Source organism: Vanessa cardui, chromosome 12 (assembly GCF_905220365.1).
Source record: "Vanessa cardui chromosome 12, ilVanCard2.1, whole genome shotgun sequence".
Lineage (NCBI taxonomy): Eukaryota > Metazoa > Arthropoda > Insecta > Lepidoptera > Nymphalidae > Vanessa > Vanessa cardui.
Window position 1 is genome coordinate 2,158,493 of NC_061134.1, and position 16,849 is coordinate 2,175,341.

The 16,849-nt window shown below is 33.6% G+C and overlaps 1 long non-coding RNA gene across 1 annotated transcript in view; it reads left to right on the plus strand.

The window, feature by feature from the left end:
• Positions 1-897: 897 nt before the first annotated feature.
• The window catches only part of LOC124534484, a 46,585-nt gene continuing 30,633 nt past the window's right edge, over positions 898-16,849 (plus strand). Inside the window, exon 1 of the long non-coding RNA XR_006966740.1 lies at positions 898-1,147. This is a non-coding gene — a long non-coding RNA (uncharacterized LOC124534484). The remainder of the gene's footprint in view (positions 1,148-16,849) is intronic.

A 16,849-nucleotide genomic window follows, 5' to 3' on the forward strand; every position in this document is an offset into this window, starting at 1 on the left:
CATTCCTTAAATTATTCGCTGCCAACCACGGGAACTAAGATATTATACATAGGTTTATTATTTAATACAAGATAATATTTAAGATAAAAAAGCATTTATATAGGATTTATTGATTTCTAGTCAGGATATATAAACATATATTTGTACTCTTCTGACATATTCTGTAATCAAAATGATAAAAAGAGCTGCTGAGTTTCATTCTGCTTCTTCTTGGTAGAAGGTTGTCATATTTTCCGAACCGGTGTTTGCTTTATATTTAATTCAAAACTGTAACATGTCGGTTCAAAGGTGCTTTTACGAGCCTACTTGAATAAAGATTTTTTTTATTTATTTTTTCTGGATTGTTTTCCTTGTATACGACTATAAATCTAATTTTCTTAGTTCAACAATGACTGCATTCGAAGAAGATTAGAACTAACTCCATGGTACTACTCAAAACCAAGTTAATGTGGTATGTAGCCCTTTACCGCCGAATACTAGATAAATTATTATAAAAACCATCTAAGCACGTGAAAACTCAGCGGTGATTAGCTGGTTAAACCTCGCAATTTTCCGCCGAATTCTGCGAGTTTTAGTTACTGAATCACTTGCTGTATGAAATGACATCAAAATAATTTAAATAGATGCATTATAAATATATATAACTCTTAAAATAACAATGACCGAGGGAGTATTATGATTAAATAAAACTATGAAACAAATAAAATAAAACTGTAATAAACCTATAAAAATAATTAAATGTTTCATAGTTATCGAAATATATAACCGTAAAATGTGAAATATAGTCCGTAATTTAGTATATGACGCTATTTTCCCAATGTTTACAAGTATCATTTAAAGCACGACGGGGAGGCTGCGCTCCATTCATCTGAGAGGCAGTTTTGCCGCGACCTTTGCATCAGGCGTTCGTGTCAACGAACGCGCAGACTCGACTTTTCAATAAAATATGATTTCGAAAATAGAATCGTTTCCTTTTTTAGAATTCGACAACGCGGTAAAATTTGATTATAATTAATGTGTGTGTAAATCGTGAAAATGATTCGATTTTCATTTGTTTTTTTGTGTAAAATTTAACTGTTCTCGTTTCCAATAATTGTTATGTTATTACGTTAGTGTATTTCTGTGGGAGATATTTCTATAATAAAAGGTGAGTGAAATGCACTATTCACATTTGGAAAAATGAACGAGAACGTTTCTCTAGAAGAGTAAGACTACGTCCCTTACGTTTCATTTCTTAACGTCTTATGTTTTTGCTTAATATATCGTTAGCATACAGCTCTCTTTCTGTTGTAGCGTGTAAGTAGTACTATGTTATATTAAATATAACGTATAATAAATATAGTATGATCAAATAAATTTGTGGTAAAATAAACTGCTTTTACGAAGAGCAGTAGCTGATACATGCGTAGAGCTTTGTGGACTGTAAAAAATTCTTGGTAATGGTCCAAATAATTGTTTCGAAGGCATTAGAGAATTCTTTTAATTTAACGACTTCAAGCAATAAAAAATACAATACGATAAACAAAACAATTTTAACTGAATAAGTTATTTGTGATATAAGATTAATGCTAGTATAGTATACATTTGTTTTGAATTCATTTAAATCAGTGACTTAAATAACCTTACCAATATTTTAGTTATTAACGATTTACGTAAATATCAGTATAATGATATAAATAATTATATTCTTTTTTAATTGTGTGTATTTATTGTAGTGTAAGAGTTGTTTTTATTTGAGCGAAGTGACTAAAAATCTATCACTTATCTAGGAAAAATGCTTTTTGAAAATTGTAATACCACTTTTGAAACTCACCTCAGAACAGTTAAATGTGAAAGTAGTACAGCAGTATTCAGTCACGAAGGTGCTCTACTCCACTTTAAATATTTTATAATATAATAATCAAACATAATTTTAAATTGTATTACTTGCTGCCATGATTTACGCACACTAAGACACTTTTTAAGCACGAGCGTCACTCACACATACTAACGTACGACTATAGTAATTTAACGTATTGGGGCGCGATTTTGTGAGTGAATTGATTTACATGTAATTTATTATCATAATTAAAACCCATCTAGTATAAGAATACTAGGACTCATTAGTCAGTGTAACTACAGGCATAAGGTACATAACATCTTAGTACCTAAGTTTGGCAGCTCATTAAGGATTTGAGGGATAATCAATTATTCTTGTATTAAAAATCTTATGGGTACTGGTTTGTAAGTCAGCCTGCCTTAGATAGGATCACGGTAGGATCGTATCGATATGTATTACGTATTAAATAACAGACATAATGGAATTACTATTTAACTAATTAATTGATCTTACATTGTCTGAGAATAACAAAATGCAAAAAAAAAAAGGTTTTATTAAAACGAATTAAAAAAAAATTATTAAACCGTGCAAAATAGACGAGACAGAGGTTAAGTTAGGTAATGGTCACCCTTGGGGAAATACAACGGTTTTACTTAACGTGACGATTACTGACTATTTACTTGGTGGTAGAGCTTTGTACAAGCCCATCTGGGTAGGTACCACCCACTCATCAGTTATTCTACCGCCAAATAACGGCACTCAGTATTGTTGTGTTCCGGTTTGAGGGGTGAGTGAGCCAGTGTAACTACAGGCACAAGGGACATAACATCTTACTTCCCAAGGTTGGTGGCACACTGACGATGTAAGGAATAATATTTGTTACAGCGTCATTGTCTTTGGGTGATGGTGACCACTTACCATCAGGTGGCCTATATGCTCGTCCGCCAAACTATACCATAAAAAAATAATAATATTTATATTTTTCATTTCAAAAACATGCATCCAAATATCGTATCTATGGTGCTACTAGACAGAAGCTGACTACGTTTCATTGTAAATTTAAAGGATGTCGGCGTTTTCGAAGCACACTGTCTATAACCAACTCAGTTAAATGTTAGTAAGGGAACAATGGAAATGACATTTAACCTTTTTCATTAATAAACCAGCTATTAGTGGACGATAGTTACACATATAAAACCGAGTATAATCTCATTTTGAAGAACTCCAGTCGTAGATGTGCAGTAAAATAAAGAGTACTCTTGATTGCTAATTATGAAATTTTTATGATTTAACAATAATTATTTTAGAGAGTGGAAAAAGTTACTGGCCACGTAGACAGCTGCGTTACGTCTGTGAAAAATAAAAAAAATGAAAATCGTCCGAGCAGACGTCGCCAGTTTACAAACACATTAAATCAAAACAATCCGTCCAATAAGTTTCGAAATTTGAATAAACTGTTGAATGAACGCAACGTTTCGCGTGCGGTTGCAGTGCTAGTTACTCGATTATCAAAAAAATTAAAAATAACACCCAGATTTCCTAATTTGGGTTTATAATTCATCTCGTGCTCGGCAGTAAAGGAAAACATCGTGAGGAAATATGCATGTGTCTAATTTCATAGAAATTCTGCCACATGTCTATCCTACCAACCCGCATTGGAACAGCGTGGTGGAATATGTTCCAAACCCTCTCCGTAATAGAAGAGGAGGCCTTATCTTAGCAGTGGGAAATGTACAGGCTGTTACTTTACTTTACTTTTACGAAGCCTAGATGGCCCAGTGGTTAGAACTCGTCCATATTAATCGATGATTGCGCGTTCAAACCCAGGCAAGCACCACTGAATATTCATGCCTAATTACAAACACATTAAATCAAAACAATCTGTCATAGGTTTCGAAATTTGAATAAACTGTTGAATGAACGCAACGTTTCGCATGCGGGTTGCAGTACTAGTTACTAGATTATCAAAAAAATTAAAAATAACACCCAGATTTCGAAATCAATTCTAATAAGAACGAAGCCTACATGGCTCAGTGGTTAGAACGAGTGCATTTTAACCGATGATTGCGGGTTCAAACCCAGACAAGCACCACTGAATATTCAAGTGCCTAATTTGGGTTTATAATTCATCTCGTGCTCGGTAGTGAAGAAAAACATCATGAGGAAATGTGCATGTGTCTAATTTCATAGAAATTCTGCCACATGTGTATTCCACCAACCCGCATTGGAACAGCGTGGTGGAATATGTTTCAAACCTTCCCCACAAAGAGAGGAGGCCTTAGCCCAGCTTTGGGAATTACAGGCTGTTGTTGTAAGTACGAAGATTTAATTTTTGATTTAATTCAGCGTATGTTCAAATATCGTAAAATTTAATTCAAATACGCGATAATATGTTTTCGTTGCCATAATAACAAAGGTGAGACGAAAGTTCTAGAAAGTTCTTGCTGAATATATCCAGAAATTTGTTGAATGAAAATAATAAGTTTATCCGTCTCAGCAATTTTAAGTTATAAAATTTAGACGTCGAGTTTCGAAGGTTATAAATTGAAACGTGTTATTGTTTGTGATGTATTTTAGTTTCGTATGAGATTGTTATTTTTGGTTACCTTTCGGATTATCCGAATACTGTTATGTAATCGTATGTATCGAGGATTTCGGAAAATATGAAGAGGTTATAATATTTGAAGTATGTATATGTAAAATATATATTGAGGAGGGAGGAATATGCATATTTTTTTGTAACAGCGTTGTTATCCGTGAACTTTTGCCATGTAACAGGTAGTACATTAATCTCTTTCCCAAAAAAACCCTGGGGGCGAGAATAAAAAACTCTTTGAACGCGATTTGGACTGCCGCATTCCAGTTGATTTTTTTTCCTTGCAAGAAATTATCCACATTCCGGAAAAACCGGTAATCTGTTAGAGCATGTCTAGTATCTTAGTGATTGTTTTTATAGTAATTAAACAATATCTATAGTACTCTTTTAAGACGGGTATTGTCACGAATATAATTATAGACTGATTCCAATCACGCAGATTAATCTCGAAGGTCCAAAGCAGGGCATTTTTAGGGCACAAGTGTGAGCAGTAACATAGGTGAACTCTCCGTAATCACGGCCGCAAATAATACAGGCACAGGACCAACGATTTTACGACTCCAAAATCTTATTGAGAATATTTCGACAGAAATACCTGATAACTATCTATCAACCCATCGTGGGTCATCAAAAACCATTGGGATATGAGGCCTTATATCTAGTCAATAGATCAACAAGATAGTCATTCATTTCATCTGTGCTGTGTAAAGGATAATTAGCCAATGGAAAATAAATATTTGTACACAGTTGGGGAATAATCTCATTATATCTGGTAACTCGGATATTCGGTTCGAATAGTTAATTAATATGCAGCATAGCGTATTGTAGACTATTTATACGAGAAAATTACAATTTCCCCGTAAATAGTCCAAAATTTGTATCGACTTTGCAAATTTTAATGAAGGAAGTTATTTACGATACACGCTTGCCCCATTTCTTACAAACTTTTCGAGTTAGAAAATTTATATCCGAATAATAAAATTAAACTTACTTGGTGGTTTTTGTGCAAGCAGTAGCTACCCACCCACTCATTTGATATTCTACCGCCAAACAACAGTACTCAGTATAATAAGATACATAGGATGTATTTTACGTGTAACCTCAGCAAAGTTTGAACAGGAAACCAAATGACACATATATTACTACTAGGTAGGGCTTTGTGCAAGCCCGTCTGGGTATTTACCACCCACTCATCAGATATTCTATCGCCAAACAAGGTATATAGTTGTGTTTCGGTTTGTAGGGGAAGTGGGCCAGTGTAACTATAGGCACAAGGGACGTGAAATTTTAGTTCCCAGGGTTCATGGCGTATTGGCTATACAAGGAATGGTTAATATTTCTTGCAGCGTCAATGTCTATATACATTGGTGACAGTTACCATCAGGTGGGCCATATGCTCGACCTCCAATATAAACCATAAAAAAGAAGTCACAGCTAAGAATTCTTATATATTTATCTTGTATATATAATAATAGGTTGGGGAAAAAGTTTCTTCGTATTTTATATGAAAATTCAAAAAGTTTTTTTATAGTTTATTTACATTTGACTAAAGTATGTAGGTGCCATTTTGTTCCATAACTTTTTGCCATTTTGTTGGTAGTGACATGATCCCATTGCTGTAAAAATTTTGGGGCTTCTGATCGAAAAACTGCGACAAGTGGTTTTGGTAGTCCTCTCATGATGTTAACCTGACACTGCCTAAGGAATTCTGCAGAGACCGAAACAGATGAAAATCTGAAGGTGCAAGGTCAGGACTATACGACGGATGCATTGATACCTCCCAGCCAAACTCTCGTAATTTTTGTTGAGTGGCTAAAGATGTGTGAGGTCTAGCGTTGTCATGGTGAAAAACCACACCCCTTCTGTTGATCAATTCTGGCCGCTTTCTCTCAATTTCTTGCTTCAATCTCATCAATTGTTCGCAATACAGTTCTGAATCGATGGTCCTGCCGGGCGGTAACAGCTCATAATGAATGATGCCCTTCCAATCCCACCATACACACGGCATTACCGTGTTGCGAGTTAATCCGGATTTTGCCACAGTCTGTGAAGCTTGACCGGCCTTTGACCACGATCTTTTTCGCACGTTCTTGTCGTATGTGATCCACTTTTCATCACCAGTTATCAGCTTCTTCACAAATGGTTCGGTTTCATTACGTCGTAATAAAGAATCACAAATGAGTACACGGTTCATTAGGTTTCTTTCAGTGAGTTCATGAGGCACCCATATATCGAGCTTTTTTGTGTACCCAGCTTATTCAAATGAGTCAAAACCGTTTTGTGGTCAATTGCCAGTTCTTCAGCTACATCGTAACTACTAATATGCCGATCTTGCTCCACTTTTTCAAAAATGGCATCAATTTTGTCCGTAACAGGGCGACCAGAGTGAGATGCATCTTTGATATCAAAATTTCCGGCTTGAAAACGCTTAAACCAAACTTGCGCTACTCTCACAGATACTACATTAGGTCCATAAACATCACAATTTTTTTTCGCGGCTTGAGTTGCATTTTTACCTTTTTTATAGTAAAATTTTAAAATGTATCGAATTTCTTCTTTAGATTCACTCATTTTAACAACAACAAAAACAAATGAAAATCACACAAATTCCTAATTTGAATTTGGAAGTGCCTTCTTTAAGATTAAAACTTTTTAATGATACCAAAACCAGCCAGATACAAATGGTATAGCCAAAGAGATTTTATTACAAGTTCATACATACTATATGCGAAAAGACTTTTTCCCCAACCTAATATTACAACTTACAGTCTAAATTCAGATTTATACAATCCATGTTCTGATTGAAAATCAGTCCAGGAACGGAACTGTTGATTAAGAGAAATTTGGGTTATGAGTGCATATGGTAAGTATCGGTTAAGAAATCCTTTCTGGAATATCAAATTTAAGGGAATGAAATGGGAAAATATAGCGTAGTGTGTCTTGGTATGAGTTGTATTCGTACGAAGTCAGGACGGGATGTTAGTTATTAAATTTTTTTACGTTCGAGCGCGACGTTAGTAAATTTTCAATTTCAATTTCGAAGGCAGCGTTTCGATATCCGCAATAGGGTTTCCACTTGATCATGTTTTGTATTTGTTTTCTGTCTGTCTAATACTAGATGCGGCTTCTCTCGCGTTTTCGCGTTTTTGTCATATGTTAAGCAAAAAGTAGCCTATGTCCTTTCAGTTCAAAGTTTCGTTCATTCGTTGATAAGTGAAAGAGCAACAGTCCCACGGACAGACAGAGTTATTAATAACATTAGTAAAGATAGTAACAACACGCTATGAGGTTAGTTTTTTTAATGTGAACCCAAAATTATTGTGTGAGAAATACAGTAAATAAAATCGAAGTACTTCGTGCAATGGCTTTCATAAGCAGTTTTGGATAGACTGATGCAAAATTAAATAAAACTAGTTAAAACCTGTGGTTTCAGGTGTCAGTTATAAAAATAGCCTTGTGTCCTCTTTGGGGTTCAAGCTTACCATTTCACAGCAAATTTCATTAAATTCGGTTCAGTGGCTAAGCCGTAAAAGTGGGAAAGGCAAACATACAGAATCCTCATTCATAATACCACCAATTCGAAACGTAATTTCTATCGAGAAGAACTATCAAGAATCTTAGTGTATAATATACATATGTATATTTTATCTATTGTAGTAATCACGTGCCTCGAAATATAGCCGAAATGATTTATTTAGAAGATATTTAAGTTTACAAATAACTGTCAAAGCTAGAACCTGATTCGGTATTCGGTAAGAAGATGTATAAGATCTCTCCGGCGCCAGACTGTCGTCACTAGTCACAACATCTGTCTTAAATATGGCATGAACTTTACATTCATTTACTTAGTTACGGCATTGAAGTAAATATACAATTCAGGCTTTTAGACGAGCGACCTTTATCTACGAATTCGTATAATCCATAGATATTAAAAAAAAACTTTGTTGATCACTCTGTGTCTTGTCAATAATATCTTTTATTTTTGTTCTATATTATATTTCTCATTATGATTAGATACTTGTAATATTATATGTTTTAATAATGTCTTTTATATTAATAGCTTAAGTTTTTTATCCTAGTAATTAAGGATGATAGCTGTACATGAAAAAGGTTATGGTCTCATTTTGAAGAGCACCAGCCGTAGACGAGCAGAAAAAGATGATTCATATTTGCAATTTTGTAAATTGTTACAATTTAATAAAAAAATAATTTTAGACAGCGGAAAATGTAACTGGCCGATTAGAGAGTAACTATGGCTGTATACTAACAAAAAATTAAAGACGTAAGACTAAAAAAAATCTTTATTGATTTATAATATGTGTGTTCTAAATTTAAATTTATTTAATAGATTTATATGTCACTTACAGCATTGGTATTTTGGAGGAGATCGCTATGTAGCGATAAGGTTGTAATTGTACGCTTCTTTTATTTAGTCTGTATCCATCTTTTATTTATTTATTTTCTCTTTGTGGTGCACAATAAAGTAAAGAAAAGTGTGTATTTAACTTTGTTCTGTCTCCATTTATTATCAAACCATTTTGGCTGGTACAAAGAAATATAATATGCTTGCTTCTTGAATCAATTTCGTTCTGAATTTTATAGAAAGCGACATATATTTTAAAAATGTTACTGAACGAAATGAAAAAGACTCATTTAGATAATGATTGAATTACACTTGAAGTTCGTTCGATTGTTTATTATACTTCTCAGCTTCGATTCGTCTCTGGTGATTTATTTGATTTACGAAGTTTATTTGATATATATTATTGATGAGTGATATTTTTATATAACTTTTATAATGTATTATAATGAAAAAAATCAAAATATACTTTATTCAAGTAGGCTTTTACAAGCAGTTTTGAATCGTCACTTACCAATTAAGTGAAGCTACCACCGATTCAGAAAGTAGACTCTACCGAGAAGAACCGGCAAGAAACTCAGTAGTTACTCTTTTTCAATATTAAAATACTAAAATACAAAGTCGTATTGTCTTTATATATTTAACATGTATTTATTTCACGCTTTTTATCGTCTTTATAATCTTGTATTGAATAATCTGCCTTCTTTACCAATGTTTTTTTTACAAATGATTTGAATTTATGAAACGGCAAAGTTAAAAATATCTGCAGATAATATAAATATCACTCAAAATCGATAGTTTCTTCTACTTGGCACCAGGCTTCATCTGTAGATACTCATTCCAAGATTACTTTGGTCTGTTGAACATCATATAGCAAGCACGCACATACCTAAACAACCACGCGCGCTCACGCACACATCCTATTAAGTATGTAATTATATTATCACCACACTATAAGGTAGCACTTACATAACTCACCTTTATAGTAACCGTTACCAATTTGTTACAATTTGAGTGAGAAAATAATACTAGTAGTAATAGTCTTAGACAATAATAAAGTTACAGTTGAAAAAATAACTAAGCCTAACTTATTTTCTTCGTCATTTTATAGACCGAATTTTTATAATATGGTTTGACGTGCAAATGGGCCACATTCTGGTAATTGGTCACCGCTGATGAACAATGGCGTAAATGCGCCATCAACCCTAGGTACTAAGATGTTATGTCTCTTGGCATACCTTGTCGCGGCCCACATGAGAAAGGAAGTACGTCATACGTAAAAATCATACCATAGATAATTATCAATGTTACAATTTATGCATTACCCTAAGTACGCTTCAGAGATACAATAACCAACCTTACATCCTACCATCATTTATATAATATTGTGTCGAATAATATTTTTATAACATTGATTTGAATGCTTGATCTTCAAAGATCTGAAAATAGGCGGCGTATCTTGTAGAACATCCTTACTTAGTATTAGTCGCTTATCACTGTCTGTACTTATGTATGCTTAGATCTTTAAAATTATTATTTAGATTGTGAGGAAAGTTTTTGTGAATAATACTTGGTCAATATAGTAAAGAAACACTAGGTAAATTAGAGATTCTCTACTACATTTAGTATTGCTGATACACCCGTATAAAGCCGGGTCATGCCGCTAGCTCATTTTAAGTAATACCTTGCCTAGACACAATCACGTAAGAAATAATAAATCACTCCTTAGACGGTCAATGTTTCGCTAGGCATGGGATCCAACTTAATGTTACTCGTACCTATCATTATACTGGCTCACTCACCCTTCAAACTGAAACACAGCGGTATAAACTATTACTGCTTAGCGGTTGATTTGTTAATGGTTCGTAATCAACCAAACGGATATATAGCCGGCAACCGTAGGGTTATAAGATCTGCAAACATATATTTGCGGGCTTTAACCAGAGTTTATTATAAGCTATAATTTTTCAAATGTTATGAAAAAATATGTAACCATGTCAAGATACTAGGAGACTGCAACATCGAAATAAAATGTTACTCAATGTAAGAAAAGAAAATTTAGATATATAATGAGTTGCGTTGTTAAATTAAATATATTTATTGTTATTATTACAATAATGTAGCAACGAAGTGTATGTAGATGCGCTTCGAACGACAAGAGCGGTTCTGGAGACGCATGACCGTATATAAGCGTCCTGCCGCTTGCCTGTTTGCTCAGGGCAAATAGATATTTCATATCAGACATTTTTATCAGCTTGACATCTGATCATAGTTGATAATAACTACAGTTGCTTGAGAAACAAATAACCAAAAACGTTTAAACTCTTCGTGTATATGCGAGGACGAGATAATGTTACTAAAATCGTATTTTGTTATGTATGTAAAATTTGAATAAGTATAATACAATACTGCACTACTTTAGAATATAATAATATGATTGCAAAGAGGTTTTGCTATGTTTTTTCAACCGATTTCAAAAAGGAGGAGGTTATCAATTCGTCTGCATTTTTTTTAGGATATAAGTAACAGCTTATCACTGAATTGTTATGGAAATTTTCAATAACCATTCCACCCAACGCGACATCTTGATAATTGGTTAAAATAACAACAATATTTGGATTCTGATCTTCGGTGAAATAGTATGACATATAAAGATTTAATTATTAAAGTTTAGTCGAAAAAATGATCAAGTTAAGGCTAGCACCTAATATCAAATATTCAAATAAAAGGTTATTTACCCAAACTGTCTTGAGAAAAGTTCTTATCAGTTAATGATCTGTCTTCAAGAGATAAGTCACTGTAACGATTTTTTCTACATAAATATGTGAGAAAAATTAGATGATTTTCATTTCATTTTAGCCGCACCCTTATCAAAATAAATAACAAGCTATCTGCGAATTTGATAAGCAAGTACGTACGAAAATATTATACGGATACGTTTGAAATATGCATAAAAAGGGGATTCAAGTTATGCTGAATAATATCTGATAAATGTACATTTTTAAATTGCATTATTTCAAAATGGTAATTTTGGTATAACCCTATCAGTCTCATCCTTATCAGACTGGGGTTACCCTTAGCTGGCAATACGTTTTCAAAGTACGTCCAAAGTCTTTCTTGGTGGTAGGGCTTTGCAAGCCCGACTATCACCGATTCATCAGATATTCTACTGCCGAACAAAATTATTCAGTATTGTTGTGTGTTTGGTATGAAGTGTGAGTGAGTCAGTATAACTACAGGCACAAGGGACATACCATCTCAGTTCAAAAAGTTGGTAGCGCATTGGTAATGCAAGGAATGTTTAATATTTCTCATATCGCCAATGTCTATGTGCCGTGTTGACTACATACTATCTGGCTATCAGTCTTGCTTCAATTGACACCAAATATTTTTCACAAGTCGTCACTTCAAGTCATGAAAAAGAACTTTTGCCAAAACTTGATCTTCACTTAAGAACTCATTCATTATCAATTCTGCGGCAAGCATGGCTGACGCTTGCCACTTTATCTTACCAGTTATATGAGGTATGTCGGTTACGCTATTTTTGGCCGGATCATCTTATTTTTTATGTGATCCTTCAAAAACTCCTTGTATCCGAACCGATACAACTCAGGAACACTTAAGAAAATAACCCACACATTTGTTAAAAGCTGCAAAACATCTGCCAGTCAAAATGTTCGTAGTATTTCCTAATAATTACCTTGAATAGGTGAATCAATGACATTTTGTCTATGTCTTGACCTTAATAGACCATGTCAGAGAGAACGCATTTATTAAATAATTAAATAGTAACAAAATAAACATTATAAGGCGCTATGCTATGCGTAAAGTATGGATAATTGTTACGAATATTTGATCATGAGCGGAAATCGAACTAATGAATATTTTAAGAGATGGAACTACGTCACTGCCACAGATTGATTCATCAAAGATATTTCCATTAACAAATTGAATTACATTTACGTAATCAAATTAATTGAAAAAATGAATGCTGAAACTTCGCAGGATTTTTTCAATATGTATTTGTATGTATTCTTTGAGTGGTTTCGACGCTATAGATAGAAATCTATTTTTATTCTATACACCACATAAAGTTAATTTAACCAACATTATATGTCCCAATGTTGGGCTAAGATATCTTCTCCTTTTAAGGGCAAGTTTGGGAGCATATGCAAGTGGTATATTACCAGTCTCCTCACAATGTGTTCTTGCATCACGATCTAAAGAAACAAAAAAGTAAATATGTGGTCCATTTCAGCTCACACATACATATGAAAGTTGTACATATAACACATATAAAGGTAATACAGGAGTCGTTATTGATTAGCTGCCGGTAACTAGGTTCAATGAACTCTGTTTATTCTTGGTGAGGTTAACGAAATCCATTGAAATACACGAGAACTTTTTTATTTGTATAGGTGAAGTATTTTTGAACATATTTATTTCAGGTAGTCAGATAGGCAAATGAGTCACATCAACGAGGGACCTCCGCCCATACATATTGACAGTGTAGTACTGTTCATTTAATTTCAATGACAATCCACCGCCTTTTATTTCAAGTAAAATGGTGCTTGCGTCTATAAAATGATTCTACTTACCTTTTAAGAGCTGAGATGGCCCAGTGGTTAGAACGCGTGCATCTTAACTGATGATTACTGGTTCAAACCCAGTATCAATGAATTTCCATGTGCTTAATTTGGGTTTCATTTCGTGGTCGTCGGTTAAGGAAAATATTGGGAGGAAAACTGCATGTGACCGTGGTGGAATTAGCCCAGCAGTGGGAAATTTGCAGGCTGTTAATGTTATGTTATATATGTATTATTGTAGAACAAAAATTATATATACATACAAAGAACAAGGAGTCTTCTCCTTGGAGTTCAAGCTTGCTTCACACTTTTTTTTAAATTTCTCTTAAAACCTCTTTTGTTATTTTTTTTGTGTTGCGTTCAGTAGCGGCGTAGTTCCAAGGCGATTTTAAAAATTAAAAATTTAATATTTTAAACTAAGATGTGATGTAATTTTTAGTATGTTTAACATAAAAGTTTTTTTTAATTGTTGGAGCGTATGCAAATGCCTTAGGCGAAACGATTTTTAATAAAAAAAAGAATAAGCGAAATATAAGACCCGTTTATAATTGTGTACTTTGTTTTAACAAAAATACTAAACAATTATACACGTTTTAATTGGTATCATATTATGTTTTTATTTAAACGTACATTGTGTACGCTTTTCTCTGTGAAAATATTTTATGTACTTTTAAATAAAATGTTTGGTTTTGTTAGTATTTTATGCCCTAGCGTGTCGTTCATTCGATTGAGTTGAAATGTACGGTTATTGTCGGAACTTACGAGAAAATTTCTGGTTGTACAATAGGCGACACATGAGGAGAGGTATAATAAAAATTATAAGATATTTATAAGAAGAAAAATATGTTACCGTTTGGCACATTTGAAATATCGAAATGATTAAAGGAATTTAAAATTAAATAATCAAGGAACAAACATCAACAACAGCCTATAAATTTCCCACTGCTGGGCCTCCACTCCCTTTGAGGAGAAGGTTTGGAACATATCTACTAGGCTGTTGCAATGCGGTTTGGTGGAATACGTGAGGCAGAGTTTTTATTAAATTAGATACATGCAGGATCCCCACGATGTTTTCCTTCACCGCCGAGCAACACATGAATATTCAGGTGCTTGCCTGCGTTTGAACCTGCATTCATCGGTTAAGATGCACGCGTTCTAACCATTGACCCTGCTCTGCTCAAATAAGTGTATATGAGGATTATAAAGTGTGTAAGCATAGTTTCGACGGCGAAACGAATGATAGGAAAGCACCATACAGTTTGCCGTTACAGCGTACGAGTGGATCGAAGATTAAAAGTATTTCGGCGGATGTTAACTATAACGAGTATGTATAAAACTTTAAGGGCTCGTCATTTTACAAGTCCTACTTACGTATATTGTAAATACGAAAGTTTGTGAGGATGTATGTATGTTTTTTATTCTTTCACGAAAAAACTTGTGAACGGATTTGGGTATTAGTTTAGAGTAATATAGTGTAATGCTATAAAGTATTTTAAATATAATATTTATAAATAATCATTAAATGTTATATAACTTCTAGCTGTTGAGCTATATTCAGTCACAGAATTATATGAATGTAATGAATACTTTTTGGTTTGACATTTTTAAAAATATAAGTAGAAATAGAATAATATTATTAAATTTGACATGGGAATTGTTAATCTGCCTTTAACTACGGAAGATAATGGATGATTCTAAAAAAAAAACTGTAAAAATAAATATTGTAAACCATATTAAAAATTGTTAATTATTTGATACTCCTGTTTATCTGAAGCTGGGTCTACAATAGGTTATATCAGAATAACATAGTTTGCAATTTATAACAAATTTATGTAATTTGGTTATAATATAAGGATTAGTATCAAGTAACCGCGCGAAGCCGGGCCGGGTAGTTGTATATAAATGAATTAGAATAGTTAAGTCAAAAACGCTATTGTGGATATTTATTTATTTTACTTTATGGGAAAATCAATTTAATATCCTTCTCTTAAATGTAATATTTATGTCTTAATATTTCGTCAAAACCGATTAAGTTGAATTTACAGTACGGAGCAATTGTTTCGAAAATATTTACTCTGCTGAGACGTCTCAACGTACTCTTGTGTTTATATTTTCTTACAAAATAAAAGCCAAATATTTTCTGACGTCTCTCGTTATAGAGGCATCCTGTATTGTATGTAGTCCTCGACCTTCTTATAAATATCTTATAACGCGGCATTCCGGGCTTGCCCTACCAGATCGAAACGCCCTTTATAGATCTTATACTTACGTAGCGATTTTCTGACGTGAACGCAGCGGCTGTTTATAAATTTAATAATAATAATATGTAATTTTATATGTAAATTTATACATTGCATGTGTGTGTGTTTGTTTATAAATAGAAGCGTCTGTAAATCCATTTCGCTCCATATTAAAAATAAAGAAAACAGATTTTCTACACATGCAGGTTTCCTAACGATGTTTTCTTTCAGTACGGAAAAGTAAATGCTTTTTGAACACAAGATTTATTTTATATTTGACTTCAGTAATGTTTGCACAGTAAACCAAATGTATATTACAACTTGGTAGGTAGGGCTTTGTGTAAGCCCGTCTGGGTAGGTACCACCCACTCATCAGATATTCACCACCAATAGTGCTTGGTATTGTTGTGTTCCGGTTTGAAGGGGGAGTGAGCCAGTGTAACTACAGGCACTAGACATAACATCTTAGTTCTCAAGGTTGATAGCGCATTAAGGTTGATATAGCCATTGTGTAAGAGCGGTGGTGATCACTTACCATCAGGTGGCCCATATGCCCGTCGACCAAAAATAGCATAAAAAATGTATATAAATTAAATCGTAGCGAGTATGTAGAAAAATATCTACGTGAGTTATAAGCGCGTTACGGCGCGTGTCTGAACGGCAGGCGCGTTTTAACGATTATTAGACGAATTTTATGAACAGTAAATTTTCTTATTGTATTAAATATCTAAACTTGAAACGGGGATTAACCTTAAAACAAAACTGTCATAATGGATAACATTTTCAAGAATTATTATTGTCACAACAACAGCCTGTAAATTCCCAATGCTGGGCTAAAGGCCTCCTCTCCCTTTGAGAAGATTTGGAACATATTCCATCACGCTGTTCCAATGTGGTGGAATACACATGTGGCAGAATTTCTATGAAATTTGTCACATGCAGGTTTCGTCACGATGTTTATTGTCACAATAATTACACACTTATTGTCACAATAATACTAAAAACTAGTCCCCGACCGTGGCTTCGCTCGTTTGTCCGGGTGTTGGTTGTCATGTGTTAGGCATAAAAGTAACCTATGTCCATTCTTAGAGTTCTAGTTTGTATCATTAAAAATTACATCAAATTCGGTTCAGCGGTTTGGTCGTGAAAGAGCGACCGATACATAGAAATACAGACAGAGTTACTTTCACATTTACAATATTATTATAGATTACATTAAACATATAGATCATTTAATAACAGCTATTT